At 47.6% G+C, this 21782-nt stretch overlaps 2 protein-coding genes and 1 long non-coding RNA gene across 4 annotated transcripts in view; 1 reads left to right on the top strand and 2 right to left on the bottom strand.

Annotated features, from left to right (window-relative positions):
* Window positions 1-21782, bottom strand: part of LOC310712949 — a 2318697-nt gene that overhangs the window by 1417861 nt on the left and 879054 nt on the right. The window lies entirely within an intron of this gene.
* Window positions 1-21782, bottom strand: part of LOC310712835 (uncharacterized protein) — a 242636-nt gene that overhangs the window by 93155 nt on the left and 127699 nt on the right. The window lies entirely within an intron of this gene.
* The window catches only part of LRFN1 (leucine rich repeat and fibronectin type III domain containing 1), a 149046-nt gene that overhangs the window by 81771 nt on the left and 45493 nt on the right, over window positions 1-21782 (top strand). The window contains exon 1 of one of the 2 annotated variants that reach the window (XM_083516167.1): window positions 6730-6855. The exons of the other annotated variant lie outside the window; for it this stretch is intronic. The gene's annotated coding sequence lies outside the window, so the exon portion shown is untranslated. Of the gene's footprint in view, window positions 1-6729; window positions 6856-21782 lie in introns of those variants that run through there. 2 annotated transcript variants of the gene reach the window in all.

The following is a 21782-nucleotide window of genomic DNA, read 5'->3' as shown; positions in this document are numbered from 1 at the left end:
TATAATAATTTTTATTAACAATTTTGACATAACAAATTATTTCAACTATTGTATTTTTCCCCATTCCCTCCCCCCCATATCCTCCCTCCCTCCCCCCTACGACTTCCCACAGTTCCTCTTCCTGGTTTAATAATAAATATTGTTCTCCGCATGTTATAAAAATGTAAAAAAATCTCTAGGCTATCTATCTATTGTAAAAGTAAAGGTAAAGGGACCCCTGACCATTAGGTCCAGTCGTGGCCAACTCTGGGGTTGTGGTGCTCATCTCGCTTTATTGGCCGAGGGAGCTGGCGTGCAGCTTCTGGGTCATGTGGCCAGCATGACTAAGCCGCTTCTGGCGAACCAGGGCAGCGCACAGAAATGCCGTTTACCTTCCCGCCAGAGCGGTACCTATTTATCTACTTGCACTTTGACGTGCTTTCGAACTGCTAGGTTGGCAGGAGCAGGGACTGAGCAACAGGAGCTCACCCCGCTGCGGGGATTCGAACCGCCGACCTTCAGTTGTCCTCGTCATGTAGTTTGTGCGTCAATTTCGCCAATTCCGCATAGTCCATCAATTTCTCTTGCCACTGTTCTTCCGTCGAGATTTCTTCATTCTTCCACCCTAAGACACTTGCCGCCGTTGTCGCATACATAAATATATTCTTCATTTTCCTTGGCAGGTCTTTCCCTACAATCCCTAACCAAAATGCTTCAGGCTTTTTTTACAAATGTTAATCTCACCCCCAATTCGCTCCAACCATCTTCCTTCTCTGCTCCCATACATCTGTGTGGAAGGTTTATTGCAATTTGCAGCTATGTTCCTCTTCCAAGATCTCCAAATGGCAACATTCCCATCTTGCAAGTCTCAGAGGGGAAGAGTTATATATAGATGTTTTTAACAGCTCTTTTTGATAGGTCCCCCCCCCACGAAAAAAGGGCAGGGAGGAGCAGAACCACACATTTCACTCCTTTTTAAAGCACACAGGCACACTCTCACTTTTCCCCCCTTAAAAAAGAAATACTATTTAGAGTCGGGTTGTGTGGAAGCCCCATGCAGATTTATTAAGAACACAAGCTGCTACTGCTTTAGTTGGAGCCAGAACACTGGTCCACTTAGATCAGTGCTGACGGCTCTGGCTGGCAGCTGCTCTCAAAGTCACCAGAGAGCCTAGATGGCATTTTACCATTGTACTGTGGAGAGTGTATTAACTTATGGTCTGTGTGTGTGGTTTGGGAGCTGCACGGTCAGGGAAAAAACAATGCTGTCCAGGGTTGTAAAGACTGCGGAGAGAATAATTGGGTGCACTCTTCCCACCTCGGATCAAATCTTCGCTTCCAAAAAGGTGTTGACCTTTAAAGCCCTAAACGGCCTCTGTCCAGTATATCTGAAGGAGCGTCTCCACCCCCATCGTTCTGCCCGGACACTGAGGTCCAGCTCCGAGGGCCTTCTGGCGGTTCCCTCCCTGTGAAAAGTGAGGTTACAGGGAACCAGGCAGAGGGCCTTCTCGGTGGTGGCGCCCTCCCTGTGGAACGCTCTCCCACCAGATGTCAAAGAGAAAAACACCTACCAGACTTTCAGAAGACATCTGAAGGCAGCCCTGTTCAGGGAAGTTTTTAATGCGTGGCATTTTAGTGTATTTTTGGTCTTTGTTGGAAGCCGCCCAGAGTGGCTGGGGAAACCCAGCCAGATGGGCGGGGTATAAATAAATAAATAAATTATTATTATTATTATTATTATTATTATTATTATTATTATTGGTGTCATAAGAAAGCCGCAGAGATAGCGCAGGATAGTGCGCACCCTGGAAATGATCTCTTTTAGCTTCTGCCTTCTGGAAGAAGGTCCAGGGTTATAAAGACTAGGATTAGCCGCCTGAGAAACAGTTTCTACCCAAATGCAATTCTGGTTTTAAACGCAGTGTAAGGTAGTCTCTATGGGAGTATATTGTATTTAATTATGGGGTATCAGAGTTTTTAGGGGGCTAACCAGGCTGGGATAGCTGGGGTAGCAGGCTTCTTGGTTTCTGAATGTCTGATGTAGTTTTTTCAATTTCGTTGTTCCGTATGGGACAATGACAATAAAGATTATCGTATCGTATCGTATGAGACCTTTACCTACCATTCCAGGAGAAAGATTGTAGAATCATAGGACCCTACAGCTGGAAGGGACACCTGGGGTCATCCATTCCAACCCGCTGCAATGCGAGAATCTCAACTAAAGCATCCATGACAGATGCTTAAAAACCTCCAAGGAAGAAGTATCCACAACCTCCCAAGGGTTGTTCTTCCTGATGTTTAAGTCGGAATCTCCTGTTCTTGTAACATGAATCGATTGGTTCGGGTCCTACCTTCCAGAGCAGGGGAAAACATGCTTGTTCCTTCTTCCATGTGACAGCCCTTGAGATATTAGAATATGGCTATTATATCTCCTCTCAGTCTGTTTCCTCCCCAAGGTAAACAAACCCAAATTTCCAGACCCTTGATCATCTTGGTCACAATCCTCTGCACGTTTTCCAGCTTGTCAGTCTCCTCCTTAAATTGTGGTGCTCAGAACTGGATACAGGGCAGAATAGAGCGGGACTATTATTTCCCTTGATCTGGACACTATGTTTCTGTGGATGCAGCCTAGACTAGCATTAGCCTTTTTTGCTGCTGCATCACACTGTTGACTCATGTTCAGCTTGTGATCCACTAAGACCCCAAGATCCTTTACACATGTACTGCTAGTAAGCCAGGTGTCCTGTGTAATAAACAAAAATCTGCCCTTATTCTCTTATGGGGGACACAGGAGCCCTTACAGAGTCCTTTGCAGGTTCTCCATCGGTCGGAGAAAAGAACAGAGGCCAACCAGAGAATATTGAGAAGCAAAGCAACTCGTAAGCCTGATCTTTATTGATCTGTTGCAACAGCGTGCTCCTCTCACACGCAGGAAAGGAGGAGGACCCAGAACAAAGGTGTGGCCGCCCTTATATAGACATTTTAAATTGCCCACCCTGGAGTCCAAGACCACCCCCAGACACATCATACATACACCACAGAAAGGGGTGTAGCTCAAGACCCCCCCCCCCAGATACATCATACCTACATCACAGAAAGGGGTGGTCTACAGCAGAAATCTGAGTGCGTTGTTTATCTCCTGTCTGGCAGGTTACCTGTTAATGGTCACTTGATTGGATACCCTGGGGAGCCAGGCCAGTCTTTTGTCATGATAAATACTTAGTTCCTGAGCCAGGTCACAGGCTCACCCTATTCAAACACAGACAGACCTGCCCTTAAGACAGGATTTGTGAAGGAAAAGGCAATGGGGAGGCTTTTCCATTTTCCTTTGACTTTGCAGAGAAAACATTTGGTCAGTTTGGGAGTCAAAATGGTTTCAGGGCTGTTTTCCTGTGCTGCTTCAGACATGTGGTTTATATATTTATGTACGCGTTTGCTTGGTACATTTATGAACATTTATTATACATATAAGACCTTAATTTTTTTATTTCACCTGCATCTTATTTTTGTGCATCTTGTTCTTCCTGGAATTAATTTTGTTAATTTGAGCCCTGCTCTCCAATCTGTGAAGATCATCTTGAATTCTGCTTCTGTCTTCTGCGGCATCAGCTACCATCCCGGTATCCAAAGCCACTGAGAGGGTGAGGAGAATTAACAGGGACACCTTTTCCCAGGTGGAATCTATGCATTAATTCTTTTTAAAAAAACTGCTGTAAAAATCCTTTTATAACAAGTTTTTAATACAGTATATATATATTGAATTTGCTATTAGCTTGTCGGCGCCATCTAGTGCCACATTTGTATAATGCTCTTAAAATGTGATATTTGCAGACGTATAGCTGAGTCCCCAGTCTCTCCCCTGAGTGCTAGCATTGTGAGGCAGAAAAACTATTCCCTACCCACTCGCTCCTTAACGTGTATCATTTTATACAGTCCTCTCCTGCAGTGTCTTCCTCGACTTTTCTCCAAACTAGTAAAGGTAAAGGGACCCCTGACCATTAGGTCCAGTCGTGGATGACTCTGGGGTTGCGGCGCTCATCTCGCTTTATTGGCCGAGGGAGCCGGCATACAGCTTCCGGGTCATGTGGCCAGCAGGACTAAGCCGCTTCTGGCGAACCAGCGCACGGAAACGCCGTTTACCTTCCCGCCGGAGCGATACCTATTTATCTACTTGCACTCTGACGTGCTTTTGAACTGCTAGGTTAGCAGGAGCAGGAACCGAGCAACGAGAGCTCACCCCGTTGCGGGGATTCGAACCGCCGACCTTCTGATCAGCAAGTCCTAGGCTCTGTGGTTTAACCCACAACGCCACCCGCGTCCCTCTAAAAAGTCTCCAAACTAAAAAGTCCCAAATGCTGCAACCGTTCCCCCAAAGGCCTCTAGCTGTCCCCTGTCGGGAACAGGACACTGGGGCAAAAGAGGCCTTTGCACTGAGCCTGAACCAGGTTGCAGTTCCCTTTCAGCCTCAAGCCCTAATTCTCCAACGAGATGATGATGATGATGATGGATTACCTCACAAGGCTGTCGTAAGGATGACTCAGTCAAAGCCTGCGAACCATCTTGAGCACTGTCTATAAATAAAGCTGGGGATGCTAATTATTATTAGTTTCCAGGCTCCGCTGCTTCTCCAAAGCTCCTCCTCTCGTCTGACACCTGCTCTGCACTTCTGACACCACTGTTACTTATACAACATCTGGGCCCCTCTGGGAACTGGTGCTCATAGGGGCAAGGAGAAGGCGCCCTGTTTTTCCTTTCTCCTGCTTGGATCTTGTGGAGTCTGGCAGTGTTCCTGCCCTGTAGCTGTGCCAGGCGAGGGGAGGCGATCGGGGCTCCAGGCCTTCAAGGCTGCCTCAGAGAAGCATTAAGTTGGAAGGGACCCCAGGGGTCATCTAGTCCAACCCGCTGCAGTGCAGGAATCGCAGTGAACGGGGGGTCCATCACCCATGCAGGAGATTCTGGGTTCAAACCCCAGCACCTCGCAGTATCAGGTGGGAGAGGCTCCTGTCCGAAATCCAAGAGAGTAACTTCCAGTCAGTGTTGAAAATGCTGGCCTAGGAACACAGGAAGAAGCTGTGTTATACAGAGCCAGGCCTTAGGTCTGTTGGGATCAGGGTTGCCTTGATATGGGAAAATCCTTGGGCTCACGTGGATTGTCAAACAAATACACCTGTCTTCTCTTCTCATGAGGTGGCCAAAGTATTGGAGCCTCAGCTTCAGGATCTGTCCTTCCAGTGAGCACTCAGGGCTGATTCCCTTAAGAATGGAGAGGTTTGATCTTCTTGCAGTCCATGGGACTCTCAAGAGTCTCCTCCTTGTAAGGACAGATCCTGAAGCTGAGGCTCCAAGACTTTGGCCACCTCCTGAGAAGAGAAGACTCTCTGGAAAAGACCCTGATGTTGGGGAAGATGGAGGGCACAAGGAGAAGGGGACGACAGAGAACAAGATGGTTAGACAGCGTCATAGAAGCTACCAACATGAGTATGACCAAACTGCGGGAGGCAGTGGAAGACAGGAGTGCTTGGCGTGCTCTGGTCCATGATGTCACAAAGAGTCAGGCACGACTAAATAACTAAATAACAATGACAACAACAGTCTACACTGACAGGCAGCATCTCTCCAGGATGGCATCATCTCCTGGTCCCTATAACCTTTCCCCTCATTCATTTCCCCTGGATTTGAATATCTGTCCCTGGACAAATTCCGTCCCCGGAATGTCCCCAGATTTGCAAATCTGTCCCTGGGAAACGTGGCAGCGGCAGCCTCAGCAGCCCGGAGCCAGCCTGGTAGCGCATTTGGCTCTGGCTGGCTTCAGGAGCTGCTGGCTGCCATGGCGCCCGCTATTTTTCCTCACCGGAAGTCCCCATATGATGTGACTTCTGCGCAACACATCATATGAGGACTTCCGGTGAGGAAAAATGGCGGGTGCCACGGCAGCGGGCAGCGAGCAGCTCTACAAATATTTCACAAGTCTACAACAACAATAATTCTGGGTGGCTCCCAACAGAATATTTAAAACACGATAAAAGATCAAACATCCACAGGGATTTTTCACAGGGCAGGCACCATAACCAAGAAGGCCCTCTGCCTGGTTCCCTCTAACTTGGCTTCACACAGGGAAGGAACCGCCAGAAGGCCCTTGGGCAGAACAATGGGGGTGGAGACGCTCCTTCAGGTCTACTGGGCCTTTGAGGCCATTGAGGGCTTTCAAGGTCAGCACCAACACTTTGAATTGTGCTCAGAAACATACTGGGAGCCAATGTTGGTCTTTCAGGACCAGTGTTATGCGGCCACTCCCAGTCACCAGTCTAGCTGCCGCATTCTGGATTAGTTGCAGTTTAATCTAAAGTTTGTGCAAGAAACTCAGGGTGAATGCTCAATAAGCATAAGAACATCCGAAGAGACGGATGGATCAGGCCATTTATCTAGTCCTTAAGACCCAGAGGAAGAATGCACTTTCTGAATTAGGCCTCCTTCTCTCTCCTGCATCGCTTTAAGCTGTTGGCTCAAGTAAATTCAATTGTCTCGCCTTGTTCAAAGTTGCGCAGACGGATATTCTTAACTCATGTTTACTTTTAGACATGACGGTTATTTGCAATTGTAATTATTCATAGGGCGCGTTGGAACTGGGATATGTAGCGACAATCATTTGATATGCTGGGAGCTGCTCTGAGAACAGGCTTCTGGGAGATTGGAACGCAAACACAGAGATGTTTCTCTGAACATCAGACGAGCCCTGGCGGATCAGGCCGAAAGGAGCCCTTGAGTCCACCATCCTGCTCTCGCGGTGGCCAACCAGATGTCCCAGGAGCCCACAAGAAGGACCTGGGTGAAACAGCCCTCTCTGTATCAGCAATTCCCAGCAACAGGTCTTCAGAGGTACACTGCTTTAGACAATGGAGGTAGAATATAGCCATTGTGCCTAGTTGGCCCTGAGATCTGCATCTCCTGTTAATACCTCATTCTGTCTGGGGCATTACAATCAGCAAGGCTGATGAACACAGGATCAAGGGTCCGGAAACCAAGCCTGATGAGGAACGGTTGAAGGAGCTGGGTATGTTTAGCCTGGAGGAGACGGAAAGCCATCATCTAATATCTGAAAGGCTGTCCCTTGGAGGATGGAGCAAGCTTGTTTTCTCCTGCTCTGGAAGGGAAGACCCGAACCAAGGTAGAAGCCCCTAGATCTTTTCCTTGGATTACTGCAATGCGCTTTACGTGGGGCCACCTTTGAAGGTGGCCCGGAAACTACAACTAATCCAGAATGCGGCAGCTAGACTGGGGACTGGGAGCGGCCACCAAGACCACATAACACCAGTCTTGAAAGACCTACATTGGCTCCCAGTACATTTCCAGGTACAATTCTAAGTGTTGGTGCTGACCTTGAAAACCCTCAGTGGCCTTGGCCCAGTAGACCTGAAGGAGCGTCTCTACCCCCATCGTTCTGCCCAGACACTGAGGTCCAGCGCTGAGGGCCTTCTGGTGGTTCCCTTGCTCCGAGAAGCCAAGTTACAGGGAAGCAGGCAGAGGGCTTTCTCAGTGGTGGTGCCCGCCCTGTGAAACGCCCTCCCATCAGATGTCAAGGAAATAAACAACTACCTGACTTCTAGAAGACATCTGAAGGCAGCCCTGTTTAGGGAAGTTTCTAATGTTTGATGTTTTATTGCATTATTATTATTATTATTATTATTATTATTATTATTATCTCCCTGGGAAAAGCATCTCACAGACAGGGAGCCACTGCAGAAAGGGCCCATTCTCACCTTGCCATCCTCTGGACCTCTCATGGAGGAGACACATGAAGCAGAAGGGCCTCAGAGGATGATCTCAGGGTCTGGGTAGGTTCATATGAAGAGCTTCCCTATTGTGGAACCTCCAGGCCCAGAAGCAGTCTATCTCAGTGCCTAGGATATTAGGCCACTGTGGGGAAAGGGTGCTGGACTAGAAGGACCCTTGGCCCAGGTTCTCCCCCCCCCTTTTTTTTGACAAATCAAAACAGACGTTTTAATGGCAGCACCAAGACAGGTGTCAACGAAAGTCTCGGCTCCCTGATGAAAGCATGACTGGATTGGAAGTCTCAAGTCTTTGGATAATCTGGTATATATATATGTGTGTGTATTTTAATGAATGAATTCTGCTTCCAGTCACATCACTGTGGCCTTTCCATCTGCAAACATCTTGGCTGCAGTTGTACTTCTCTTTCCTTGCAAGCGAACAATTTTGCTGCTCTGTGTGCCTGATGGTTTTGGAAAGGAAGTAGCGGCTTATTGCACCTTTTTAAAATTAGGCTTCCACTGCAAAAAGCTCCCCAGCCTTAACATGTACATCTTGGTACCCAAGCATTTGACAAACAAAGCTATTTCACAAAACTGCACCCTCTTTTAAAGAATAGGGTGTTCCAAAACAAACCCTAACTCTCAGCATAAAATATAATTCATTTGCCTTGCAACCATAGCATGCAGAACAATTTGTAGGTCTAATTGGCCCAGGTTCTTTTCATGTTGTTAAGGAACCTCCAGGTCCAGAGGCAGTCTATCTATAGAGTCCTAGGTTCTTTGGGGTGTTTGTGTTGGGAAAAAATGCCCGGGAAGGCCACCACCTTCCCAAGACACCGGGGCATCTCTCTGATGGTCACTCTCTGGCTGTAAATCTTCCTCAGTCCCGAGAGACCGTGATAAGCGACCCCACCCTCCTGAGAGTGTAGCACCCTGCTTGTGGTTAACGCTTAGCTGGAATGAAATATTCAACGCAGCAATAGAGAAATTAAAATAATTATTTATTTGTCAGACAAATAAATGAGAGACACAGTGGTATATGGTTACCAATGCTCTGCCCTTCCAGCCCTGATGGCCAGCACTTATATTCCCTCAGCCCAGTCCCCTTGCTCCTCCTTTGGCTGCCTCTGTCCAATCAGCCTGGTTGAATTTCCTATTGGCTGATTGCTAGAACCAATCATATAAGATACACCCATTTCCTATTACCTTTTATGGGAGACAGAGAGCTATATTTTCTTCTATTTATAAATGGCAAACAAGTAGCCATTAACCTCTACAAGGCACCTTAATTACCAGATAACCTTTGGCCCCTCTTTCCCTATTCCCTACAAACCAGATGGTTTTTAATTTCATTTTAAACAGAGGCTCGGCAACCAGATGTCAGGAGTGATAGTGCTTCCCGTTTGGCATGGGTCTGTGGTCTCTTCCAACTCTAGGACTCTATGTCTCTATGAAATAAGAATCTAACATCTAAATTTCATGCTTTCTAAATCCTTTGCATAATTATATTTAAGCCTATATATTTAATACATTAATATATATATATATTTAGAAGAAAGGGAACTTAGTAAAAAAACAGTTTCCAAAAGCAACTTCCGAGAGAAGCCTCTTAGTTTACAGCCCCCCTTTTGCTGCTAAAACAGCTGCTGTTCTAAAAGCAACTTCTTCAATTTACCCTTTGGGCTTAAGTCTCAAATGAGAGGCATAATAAATGTTTTTGCAACTTGATTATTCTGTAATTTGTAAGGTCAGTGACCTCGCTTCTCAGCCTTTTTATGACCACAATAAACCAGGGGCCCTCTTTAAGATGAGCACATCTGCCGATGCACTCACTGTCTGGCATGAGAGATGCTGCCTGGCATGAGAGATACAGATATTTTAAAATATATTTTAAGCTCATTTTAAGAATACAGGTATCTGATCAAAATATAAGCCTTGATTAAAATGCAGACTATGAACAGATGCCTCATTCCCCCCTTTCAAGCTCAAGGACCTTCATCCCAAGTGTCCTTGATAGCTTGACCTTCATCATATTCCTGAGGTAAAGCTCTGTATAGGGCCATGATATGAGGTAGAGTTTCATTTGAAACCATCTTGCTAATTGTACTTCTAAAACATGAAATGATACATGGCATCATACATAAAACCATTACCACTACTGTCAAGAAAAACAAGCAAGACAATAGTATCCCTTTGAGTCCTGTGACATTAGGTAACCAATTGGTGAGCCATCCCATATCCCATCCTTCCCATGTTTGTACTGGGACATGTGCTATATTCTCCATCTTTGTGGCCAACACACGGATTGCCTCACCATTATCTGAAATGTTAAAGCAACAGGCATTCCCTGTCAAGTTCAAGACTCCACATAGGCCTCCCTGCTTGGCAAGTACATAATCCATTCCCATTTTCAGCTGCAAAATGGCGGCTCTACTTTCATCCAACTGTTGTGCAATAAGTCTCAAACTCTGGGCCGTTGCATTGGTTACAAGCTCCACTACTGCTTGCAATCGAATTATTCTGTTTAGATTATAAATAGGATCCCGTGCCCCTTGTATGAGCTCACCAGGATTCCAGGAGGCAGGATCATAATAGGCTATAATGCGCTCTGGTGGCCAATCATCAGTACCGCTCCAACTTTGGGTACTTCCTCCTGCTATATGAGAAATATCAGCGTTTCTTCGTGTACGCTTGGCCAAATTAGTAGGCATAATCCACATTGGTGGTAATACCCATCCCAGGAAACAAGTCCCACTCCATTTGGAGGGGAGTTTCTTGTATGCCCATTCTCCACATATCCACCACAACCATCGTGTCTGAGGTCTTTGGTACGTGGAGTACAGAAGGCGAAATAGCAAAAGAGGTAGAGAGTTCACAGTGCAGTATGTTAGATTGCCTTTTTCTGTCACAGTTATGTTCCATACCACTTTCCATGCATGAATAAAAGGAGGTGCACAGGGCAAGGCATCCCGAGTTCGATAGGTAGTATCGTGTGCCCAGGTATTCTTAATATTATCCCAAGTATAGTGACAATGAGAAGAGCCTATCATGGTAGAATCAGCTGCATCTGATGATTTATGTACACAGAATTCCCCTTGTACAGGTATAACTCGTAATGGTTTAGTTGAGTTCCATCCGGGGAAATTCTGTACTTCTGTTTGGTTTGGTATTTCGCTTACCATACCAATGGCATCTAATGGTATCGGTAATAAGGGCATACCTCCCTCTGAATCATCTGGCCCAAGAGAGCAAACAAGGCAATTGGTCCTATTTGCAACATTGGCTACCATTTCAGCTAAACCTACCCACATATTGTGGTCATGGCGGAATCCATATTTAGTCAATTTGGTCAGATTCAAGGACCCTTCCCCTTCCCAAGGGATCAGGATTAATAATAGAATCATGTTGATGTCTAGCATATGCATTCCTTCCACAAAAGATTACCTTATTGTGATAGCAAATAAATATTAGTCCCAATATAATTCCCCCAGTGACAGGAATGGGGAACCACCAAGACCAAAACATATATCCCGAGGATCCCCAATGAGTAATATCTCTGATAATTGTTCCACAAGGGGGTGGGCAGTCAATTAATTGTATAAGAGAATCTTTCCTTTCACAATCGCTGGTTCAGATGCTCCTCAAGCTTCAGGCGTGCGCAGGTCAGCCAGCTTCCAGGTTGTGGCTGCAGCAGGCCGGTCGTCTAATGTTGCCCGTGACCTAGCCCGTTCCCGGTAGGGCTAGATACAGGGGTTTTTGGAGAGAGTCAGTTTAAGAGGGTTAGAGGGGTCACCTTTGCACGTCCAACTGCCTTCGGACTTCTTCAAACGGGAGTGATGAATCCAGGGGGTCACCTCAGCTACCTTCACCGCTGTTGGAGTAGAGAGCAAGACGGTGTAAGGTCCACGCCACTTAGGTGCAAGTGGATCTCGTTTCCACTCTTTCACCCATACGCTATCGCCAGCCTGGAACTGATGAATCGGCTCGGCAATGCTGCACGGCGTGCGCTCGAAGGCCCACCTGTTAAGAGAAACAAAAACACGGGAGAGAGATTGCACTTGTTCCTGTGTCACATGGTCTCCTATTTGTTTGAGGTCAGCTGGAATATCCTGAACAAAGGAGGGCGGTCTCCCATACAGGAGCTCAAAAGGTGACAACTTAAGTCTTTTTGTGGGTGCACACCGAACACGAAACAGTGTTATGGGTAACACATCTACCCATCCCAATCCCGTTTCCTGGGTTAATTTTGCCAATTGGGTTTTCAGAGTCCGATTCATTCTTTCAGTTTTCCCTGAACTCTGAGGCCTATAGGCTGCATGCAGTCTCCATTTCACTTGTAGGACTCGACATACTTCTTGTACTACTTGATCAATGAACGCTGGCCCATTATCACTTCCAATGCATCTAGGTAATCCAAACCTCGGGATCAATTCAGTCAGGAGTCTCTTAGTTACCTCTCGTGCCTTTTCAGTTCGGGTGGGAAAAGCTTCAACCCATCCGGTAAGAGTATCTACAAACACAAGGAGATACTTGAATCCCTTAGAAGGGACCAGCTCTGTGAAGTCCACAATTAGGCTTTCCATGGGGACGTATCCCACATGTTGGATTCCAGGAGGTTGTACCGGTCCCTGCCTGGGATTGTTTTTAGCACAAAGAACACATTTCTGTGAAATGCAAGTTGCTAATTGTGATAGATTAATAATATACAACTTCCGACTGAGACTTTCTCTGGTTGCAGTACCGCCAAGGTGAGTAGATTCATGATAATTTCTTACAATTGTGCCTGCTAGGTGATGAGGTACATAAATCCTATTGTCCGGCAGGATCATCCAACCGTCCTTCACAACTGCTCCTTCCTGTTCAGCCCACTTCCTCTCTTCTGGGGTATAGTGAGGTTTAACTTCTTCTGGAACTACCTCTGGTATGAGGGCTGCTATAAATCCTCCCACAGGCTTTTGGGCTGCCTCTCGGGCTGCTTTGTCAGCAGCATGATTTCCTCTGGTTATTGGATCCCTTCCTCGTCCATGACCTTTGCAGTGCATTACAGCAATCTGTTCTGGAGCCCATACTGCTTCTAACAGGATTTCTACTTCAGGTCCATATTTCAAGGCCTTCCCGTGGGCTCCTATTAGACCTCTTTCTTTCCATAGAGCACCATGTGCATGCAGGGTTAAGAAGGCATATTTAGAATCAGTATAGATGTTTGCCTTACATCCGGCTGCCAATTGCAGAGCTCTAGTTAAACCTATAAGTTCAGCTTTTTGTGCTGAGGTGCCAGCAGGCAAAGCTTCAGCTTCCACAACTTCCTCATTGGTGACCACAGCATATCCTGCTCGTCTGGCACCTTCATGCAGGTAACTGCTACCATCAGTATAATATACAACATCTGGATTTTTCAATGGTTCATCTTTCAGATCGGGTCTACTGGAATAAACTTCATCCATTATTTGGAGGCAATCATGTGATTCTTCATCATCTACCTCTGGTAGGGGCAGCAAAGTTGCTGGATTGAGCATATTCACTACTCGTAGATGAATCCTGGGATTTTCACACAATAGGCCTTGGTACCTAGCCATCCTTGGGTTCGTTAGCCAATAACTACCCTTATATTCCATGAGTGTCAGAACAGCATGAGGTACATTCACATACATCGTCTGGCCGAAGGTAAATTTGTCAGCTTCTTTGACAAGGCTTGCAGTGGCCGCTACTGCCCTTAGGCATGGAGGCCATCCTTTTGCTACTGAGTCCAATTGCTTTGACAAATAAGCTACTGGACGGTTCCAACTTCCTAATCTCTGGGTCAGGACTGCCGCTGCAATCCCATTCTGTTCATGTACGTACAGCTGAAAGGGTTTTTCCGAATTAGGCAGTCCAAGGGCTGGGGCCTCCATAAGTCGTTGTTTGATAACTAAAAAGGCTTGTTGCTGCTCAGGTCCCCATACGAATGGGTCCTTTTCTGCACCTCGAGTGCTTTCATGTAAGGGCTTGGCCAGACTGCTGAAATCAGGTATCCATAGTCTACAAAACCCTGCTGTTCCCAGGAATCCTCTGAGTTGTTTCCTTGTGGTAGGTTCCTTGATAAGGCAAATAGCTTCTTTCCTCTCTGGTCTCAATGCTCGTTGTTGGTGTGAGATGTCAAAGCCCAAATATTTGACCTTTTCTAAACATAACTGTGCCTTTTTCTGGGAAACTCGGTAGCCAGCTTCCCAGAGCAAGTGGAGCAGTTCCTCTGTACCTTCTTTACAGGTATCAAAATCCTTTGCTGCTAGTATAAGGTCATCTACATATTGCAGAACCACCTTTTCTCCAGGTATTGAGGGGTAACTTGTTAGATCCTTCGCCAAGGCAGTGCCAAATAAAGTTGGGGAATTTTTGAATCCCTGGGGCAATCTCGTCCAAGTTAGCTGGCCTTTTGTTCCTGTTAAAGGGTCTTCCCACTGGAAGGCAAATATAGGTTGGCTCTGTGGTGCCAGCCGGCAACAGAAGAATGCATCTTTCAAGTCCAATACAGTAAAAAATGTTGCTTCTGGTGGGATCAAACTCAGCAGGGTGTATGGGTTTGGTACATTTGGGTGCAAGGTCTCGATAGCCTGGTTTACGAGCCTCAAGTCCTGCACTGGCCTGTATTCATCTGTCCCAGGTTTTCGAACAGGCAAAAGGGGTGTGTTCCACTCTGATTGGCAGGGCTTAAGCAGACCATATTTTAATAGGCGGTCCAAATGTTTCTGGATGCCCTCTGCTGCTCGCCGGGGTAAAGGATATTGCTTTACAGATACAGGGGTAGCCATAGGTTTTAAGGTTACTACAATTGGAGCTATATTCTTAGCCATTCCTGGTGGGCTATTTTCGGCCCATACTCCTGGTGGCACCTGTAGGGTTCGGAGGAGCTTGTTTAACTCTGTATCCAATGTGGGTTGGACTTGCAGGGCTGACATTAGGCGCCATGATTGTTCCTTAGGTACTGAGAGGGAAATTATTCCTGCTGCTTTTGATGGCAGTTTCATTTCTGGACCTCGAGGAGTGAAGGTGATTTGGGCCTGCAATTTGGACAGCATATCTCTACCTAAGAGAGGTATTGGACACTCAGGTATATACAAAAACTGATGGATTAAACGATGTCCCCCAATCTGGCATTCCAAAGGTTGGAGGAAAGACCTCTTAGCTGACTGACCAGTGGCACTTTTAATGACTACACTTTTGGATGCCTTTTTCTGCAATAGTTCTGGGAGTACTGAGTATTCAGCCCCAGTATCAATCATAAAGTCTATTAAATGGCTCCCTAATTGAATCGTGACCGTGGGCTCCTGGAAGCCTAACTTTATGGAGTCCGGTCTTTCCTAGTCTTGGGTAAAATCCTCCTCTGCCAGTCCAATGAAATTGTCTCTACTCTGTCCTTGTCCAGGTCTCTGATATCTTCCATCTCGGATCATTCCCCGTCCCCGTCCCTGGTTTCTTGGGCCGGAGCCTGGGCCTGGGCCTGGGCCTGGGCCTGGGCGTACTTCTTCCAACCTCAGGGGTTCAGGACACTCCCGCTTCCAATGACCCTCCTTCTTGCAATTCGCACATTGATTCCTTCCCAGTGGTGGATTCCTTCCCCGCCCTCTTCCTCCATTTAAGGGGCGGTAGTCTTGCTTCACTGCTGTGGCTAGCATTACCATCTTTTCCTTCTGCCACTTCTTCTTCTCTTGTTTCTCAGCCTCATCCCTATTCCGATAAACTCGGCGTGCAATGGCCATAATTTGGCTCATCAGCATCCCTTCCCATCCTTCTGATTTCTGAATTTTCTTACGAATGTCAGAAGCGCACTGGGCCACAAATGTAGCAGTAATCATTCTGCTGTTTTCAGGGGCTTCAGGGTCAAAAGGAGTCCATATACGATAGGCTTCTTGCAGCCTCTCTAAAAAGTCTCCTGGACTCTCATTTGGTTTCTGTTCTACTTCTGAGACTTTAGACATGTTAGTGGGCTTCTGGCATGCCCTGCGGATACCTTGCACAAGCGTCTGGCGATAGGTGGTAAGCCTGGCCAGATGAATTGCATTGTTTGGATCCCAATTAGGATCTTCCAAGGGAAAGTTGTCTTGGAGATGACGGTCAATATTATAAATATTTCCCACTCTGGCCTGCTCACGCAAATATATCTGTGCCTTTTCAATTATGTCTCTCCTTTCCTCAGTGGTGAACAGAGTATTCAGGAGCTGGCGGCAATCTGTCCAAGTAGGACTATGAGTATTTATTATTGAAGTCACCAAGTCCATCATAGCCTGAGGTTTTTCTGCAAAAGATGGGGTGTGTGTTTTCCAATTCATCAGATCTGTAGTCGTGAATGGAATATATTGCAGGGTCGAAGTTCGAGGTGGCCTTGGTCCAGGTAGCCCGTTAACCAGCACAGGCTCCTCAAGTGCATCAAATACTCTTCTGAGAGGGGCTACTACGTGATCTTTCTCTTCGCTTTGCTCTAGAGGCCTCAAATCATAGGGGATGGTATTTGTCCCAAGGCGTTCTTTTAGCAGCCTTATACGCCTGGCTGTATTGCTTGCTGACCGATTAAGGTCTCCCTGTAACTTCTGTAATATTTCTCTAGGACTTGGATGTACAGGGGTTTGGGGTAGGCAATCAGTTGTTCCACTAAAAGAGACTGTAGATGGAGTTCTACTGGGACTCACAGATGGAATAACCACTTCTGCTTGGGCTTTATTATAGGACTCCAATGCCTCCTGAAGATATTTATCATAATCTATCAAGGAATCAAGTTCTGTGACTCCAGCCCCATTATTCATTCCACTTTCTTGCCTTGGGGTTACAACTGGTGGAGTGTTTGGATTAGGCTCCCTTCGATGTGGAGCATAGGGTGGAGGTGGAAGCACCTCTTCCTCTGGTCCCTCAAAAATGGGTTTGAGTTTATTTGGCAAGATTCCTTTCCTAGCTTCGGCTTTTACAGCCAATAATTTGCATCGTTGGACTTTGCATTCCCTTATCCATGGAGGATTTTTATTTAATGTGCTCAGCCAGGAATCTATATATGAAAATTGTTCTGGGCACCCTCCAGTTTCTTTGGCGATATTAGACCAAAGTTTGCTTACTAAATTTATATCAAAGGTTCCCTGAGATGGCCATCCAGTATTTTGTTTTGGCCATTCTAGTTCACATAACGTTCTCAGGCGCTCTGGCGTCATTTTGTCTCCATATGCCCCTGAGAAGGCTTTCTTAAAATTATTTAACATACATTCAAGAGGTGTATTTTCCCCTTTTGAACCTCCAACTCCCATTGTATGGCCCTGTGAAGTATCCACTCAGTCACTCACACACTCGTTTTCACACTCAGGTCAGCTGCAGACTGTACTTTCTCACACATACAATGCGCTAGATACTTCACCACACACTACCTCCCATTCTTCCCTTTTCCCTACACCAGATCACCATCTGATGTACCCAACCACCTAGCGTACTCAGTTCCCACTTACTGAGACGCAGAAGTTTGATCAAGACTTCTCTTCCTCCCAATTAATTGGAGGGCCAAAAACCCCTTTGTGCACTTACCCTTGGTTGGTTCCGTTTCCCCCCGGTCCGTCGCCGTCAGTGGGCAGGGTATCAGACAGACGAGACTTCTGCGTTCCCCTGGAAAAAGACTTTCCAGTGCGCGCTGGGTAGGCAGTGAGTGGTCCTCTCTCTTGTACCCCGCCCAGTAAGGCGAAGGGGCTGCGTTCCAGCAGACCACTTATCCGAGTCACAAGAGCACCATAAAATGTAGCACCCTGCTTGTGGTTAACGCTTAGCTGGAATGAAATATTCAACGCAGCAATAGAGAAATTAAAATAATTATTTATTTGTCAGACAAATAAATGAGAGACACAGTGGTATATGGTTACCAATGCTCTGCCCTTCCAGCCCTGATGGCCAGCACTTATATTCCCTCAGCCCAGTCCCCTTGCTCCTCCTTTGGCTGCCTCTGTCCAATCAGCCTGGTTGAATTTCCTATTGGCTGATTGCTAGAACCAATCATATAAGATACACCCATTTCCTATTACCTTTTATGGGAGACAGAGAGCTATATTTTCTTCTATTTATAAATGGCAAACAAGTAGCCATTAACCTCTACAAGGCACCTTAATTACCAGATAACCTTTGGCCCCTCTTTCCCTATTCCCTACAAACCAGATGGTTTTTAATTTCATTTTAAACAGAGGCTCGGCAACCAGATGTCAGGAGTGATAGTGCTTCCCGTTTGGCATGGGTCTGTGGTCTCTTCCAACTCTAGGACTCTATGTCTCTATGAAATAAGAATCTAACATCTAAATTTCATGCTTTCTAAATCCTTTGCATAATTATATTTAAGCCTATATATTTAATACATTAATATATATATATATTTAGAAGAAAGGGAACTTAGTAAAAAAACAGTTTCCAAAAGCAACTTCCGAGAGAAGCCTCTTAGTTTACAGCCCCCCTTTTGCTGCTAAAACAGCTGCTGTTCTAAAAGCAACTTCTTCAATTTACCCTTTGGGCTTAAGTCTCAAATGAGAGGCATAATAAATGTTTTTGCAACTTGATTATTCTGTAATTTGTAAGGTCAGTGACCTCGCTTCTCAGCCTTTTTATGACCACAATAAACCAGGGGCCCTCTTTAAGATGAGCACATCTGCCGATGCACTCACTGTCTGGCATGAGAGATGCTGCCTGGCATGAGAGATACAGATATTTTAAAATATATTTTAAGCTCATTTTAAGAATACAGGTATCTGATCAAAATATAAGCCTTGATTAAAATGCAGACTATGAACAGATGCCTCAAGAGGAGCACACTCGTCTTCAAGTATCTCATAGCAGAAGAGTTAATCAGTAGCTCTAAACTACTTTATTTACAGTCTATATACAAAGGGACGCAGGTGGCGTCCACAGAGCCTAGGACTTGCCGATCAGAAGGTTGGCGGTTCAGATCCCCACGATGGGGTGAGCTCCCGTTGTTCGGTCCCTGCTCCTGCCAACCTAGCAGTTCAAAAGCACGTCAAAGTGCAAGTAGATAAATAGGTATTGCTCCGGCGGGAAGGTAAACAGCATTTCCGTGCGCTGCTCTGGTTCTCCAGAAGCGGCTTAGTCATGCTGGCCACATGACCCAGAAGCTGTACGCCGGCTCCCTCGGCCAGTAAAGCGAGATGAGCACCGCAACCCCAGAGTCGGTCACGACTGGACCTAATGGTCAGGGGTCCCTTTACCCTTTACTTTATACAAAGAAACCATCAGCATGTCTGTGCTCTCTCAGCAGTGGTACAGAACAGCATCAGAACACAGAAGTAAAACTAAACTCTCCAACAATACCCCAACAGTACAGTGGTGCCCCACAAGACGAACGCCTCGCAAGACGGAAAACCCGCTAGACGAAAGGGTTTTCTGTTTTGGAGGCACTTCGCAAAACGAATTTCCCTATGGGCTTCCTTCGCAAGACGAAAGCCCATAGGGAAATCTCCGGGACAGCGGGGAAGTGCAGCGTGTCTTCCCCACTGTCCTCGGACCTCCTCCGAAGGCTGGCGGTGGGGCGGAAAGCCCTTCTCCCCGCGCCAGCCTTCGGAAGGCTCCTCCGAAGGCTGGCAGTGGGGAGAAAAGCCCTTCTCCCCGCGCCAGCCTTCGGAAGGCTCCTCCGAAGGCTGGCGGTGGGGCGGAAAGCCCTTCTCCCCGCGCCAGCCTTCGGAAGGCTGTCCTGAAGACTTGCGGTGGGAAGAGGGTTTTCCTTCCCACCGCCAACATTCAGAATGCTGTTCTGAATGTTGGCGGTGGAGAGGAAAAACCCTCCTCCCACCGCAAGCCCCGGGAACAGAGGAGAAGCGCTGCGCGCCTTCCCCTCTGTTCCCGTACCTGTCCTGAAGGCTTGCAGTGGGGAGAAAAGCCCTTCTCTGCACCGTCAGCCTGGCAAGCGTTTTCCATAGGAACGCATTAATTGATTTTCAATGCATTCCTATGGGAAACCGTGCTTCGCAAGACGAAAAACTCGCAAGAAGAAAAAACTTGCGGAACCAATTAATTTCGTCTTGCGAGGCACCACTGTACTGACATTTCCTGTCTCACACTCTCAGAAGCTAGTGCAGCATCAAGAGACATAAACAAACAGTTGTCATAGACATAGTATACCCCTGTTCTACCAGTACTGCATTTGGAACTACCTGCAACTGGATTGACCAGTTCAAACCTCTGGCTACCTGTCTTCCATGGGACTAGAGTTTTTGCTCTACCTTGGTCTGAGGAAACAGTATTGACTCTTGCAACCTTCAGGTGTGGCTTTGTCTCTCCAGTGGACAAACCTTGCACAGTGGTAACCTCTGGTTACGTACTTAATTCGTTCCAGAGGTCTGTTCTTAACCTGAAACTGTTCTTAACCTGAAGCACCACTTTAGCTAATGGGGCCTCCCACTGCTGCTGCACCGCGGGAGCACGATTTCTGTTCTCATCCTGAAGCAAAGTTCTTAACCATGCAGAGGGCCTTCTCGGTGGTGGCACCCACCCTGTGGAACGCCCTCCCACCAGATGTCAAAGAGAAAAATAACTACCAAGCTTTTAGAAGACATCTGAAGGCAGCCCTGTTTAGGGGAGCTTTTAATGTTTAATAGGTTTTTGTATTTTAGTGTTTTGTTGGGAGCCGCCCAGAGTGGCTGGGGAAACCCAGCCAGATGGGCGGGGTATAAACAATAAATAATTATTATTGTTGTTGTTGTTGAAATACCCTTCTTTAAGCAGGGTACCCAGAACTGAAACACAGGACTCCAGGTCTGACCCCTAGTACAGTGGTACCTCGGGTTAAGAACTTAATTTGTTCTGGAGGTCCGTTCTTAACCTGAAACCATTCTTAACCTGAAGCACCACTTTAGCTAATGGGGTCTCCCGCTGCCGCCAGAGCACGATTTCTGTTCTCATCCTGAAGCAAAGTTCTTAACCCGAGGTACTATTTCTGGGTTAGCGGAGTCTGTAACCTGAAGCGTATGTAACCCGAGGTACCACTATACCTCACTCAAGACCTGAATCCTGGTTTGAGCTGCTAGCCACAGCTATACATGCAACAGCTGTGTTAGCAAATTCCTCAGAGTTATTTACAAGTCTATATACACTGGCCTGATCCAGCAAGCCGCTTGCCCCAGTTCCCAGATGGAAGGCCAGGTACACAAAGCCTCACTCTCGACCTACAGGAGCCTAACTCCAGCCCACCCACCCACCGCCAGGCAGGGGGGCTGTGGGGAGGGAAAGGCTGCCATTTGCGGCATCTACGCTGGGCTCCCCGGAGACCTGCGTCAGCACTCTGTGGTCTGTCTCCTCCGATCTCCATCTGGAGGGAGAGATTCGAGGCATCCTCGTGAAGGTCACGGCAGAGTAGTAGGGGAGCCATAATGGTGGGTGGGGTGGGGACAGGTCTTTTAGCCCCCTCTCCATCCCTGAAAGCCAGTGGCGTAGCGTGGGTTGTCAGCACCCGGGGCAAGGCAAGTAATTTGCGCCCCCTAACCCGTGGATTTTAGCACTCGACTGCGAGCGCGCCCCCCCAGATGTTGCGCCCGGCCCCCCTGCACCCCCCACGCTACGCCACTGGGGCTGGGGGCGAGCGAAGGAGCCAAGGACCCCCCCCCCCAAAGGCTGTAGGTGGAGCTCCAGATCCGGGCTTGGCAAGCGCCTCTCCTCCTCCCGGCCGGGTCCGGGGGCTTCCAGCCGTGCTCCGTCCTCGGCCCCCCCCTCCTCCCGGCCGGGTCCGGGGGCTTCCAGCCGTGCTCCGTCCTCGCCCCCCCTCTCCTCCTCCCGGCCGGGTCCGGGGGCTTCCAGCCGTGCTCCGTCCTCGCGCCCCCCCCCCCCGCGGCTGAGACTTGCGCTGAGAGCCGGAGCCAGCGGCGCCCCCTTCTGCCGGGAGACCCTCGCCCGCCTGCCGGCTTCCTCTCTGAGGGTTTTGGGGAGCGCAGGGCGCGGCGAGGCCCCTCGGAGCTCTCCTCCCTCCCAGTCGGCAGAAGCAGCCGCCACCTGTGGCTGGGCCGAGGGGATGGCGGCGGCGCCGGGGTGCGGAGGCTGCCC

Source organism: Podarcis liolepis (genome assembly GCF_965112155.1).
Source record: "Podarcis liolepis genome assembly, chromosome: 7".
In the NCBI taxonomy this organism is placed as follows: domain Eukaryota; kingdom Metazoa; phylum Chordata; class Lepidosauria; order Squamata; family Lacertidae; genus Podarcis; species Podarcis liolepis.
Note: the sequence above shows the minus strand (reverse complement) of the source record. Positions and strands in the feature narration are given on the sequence as shown.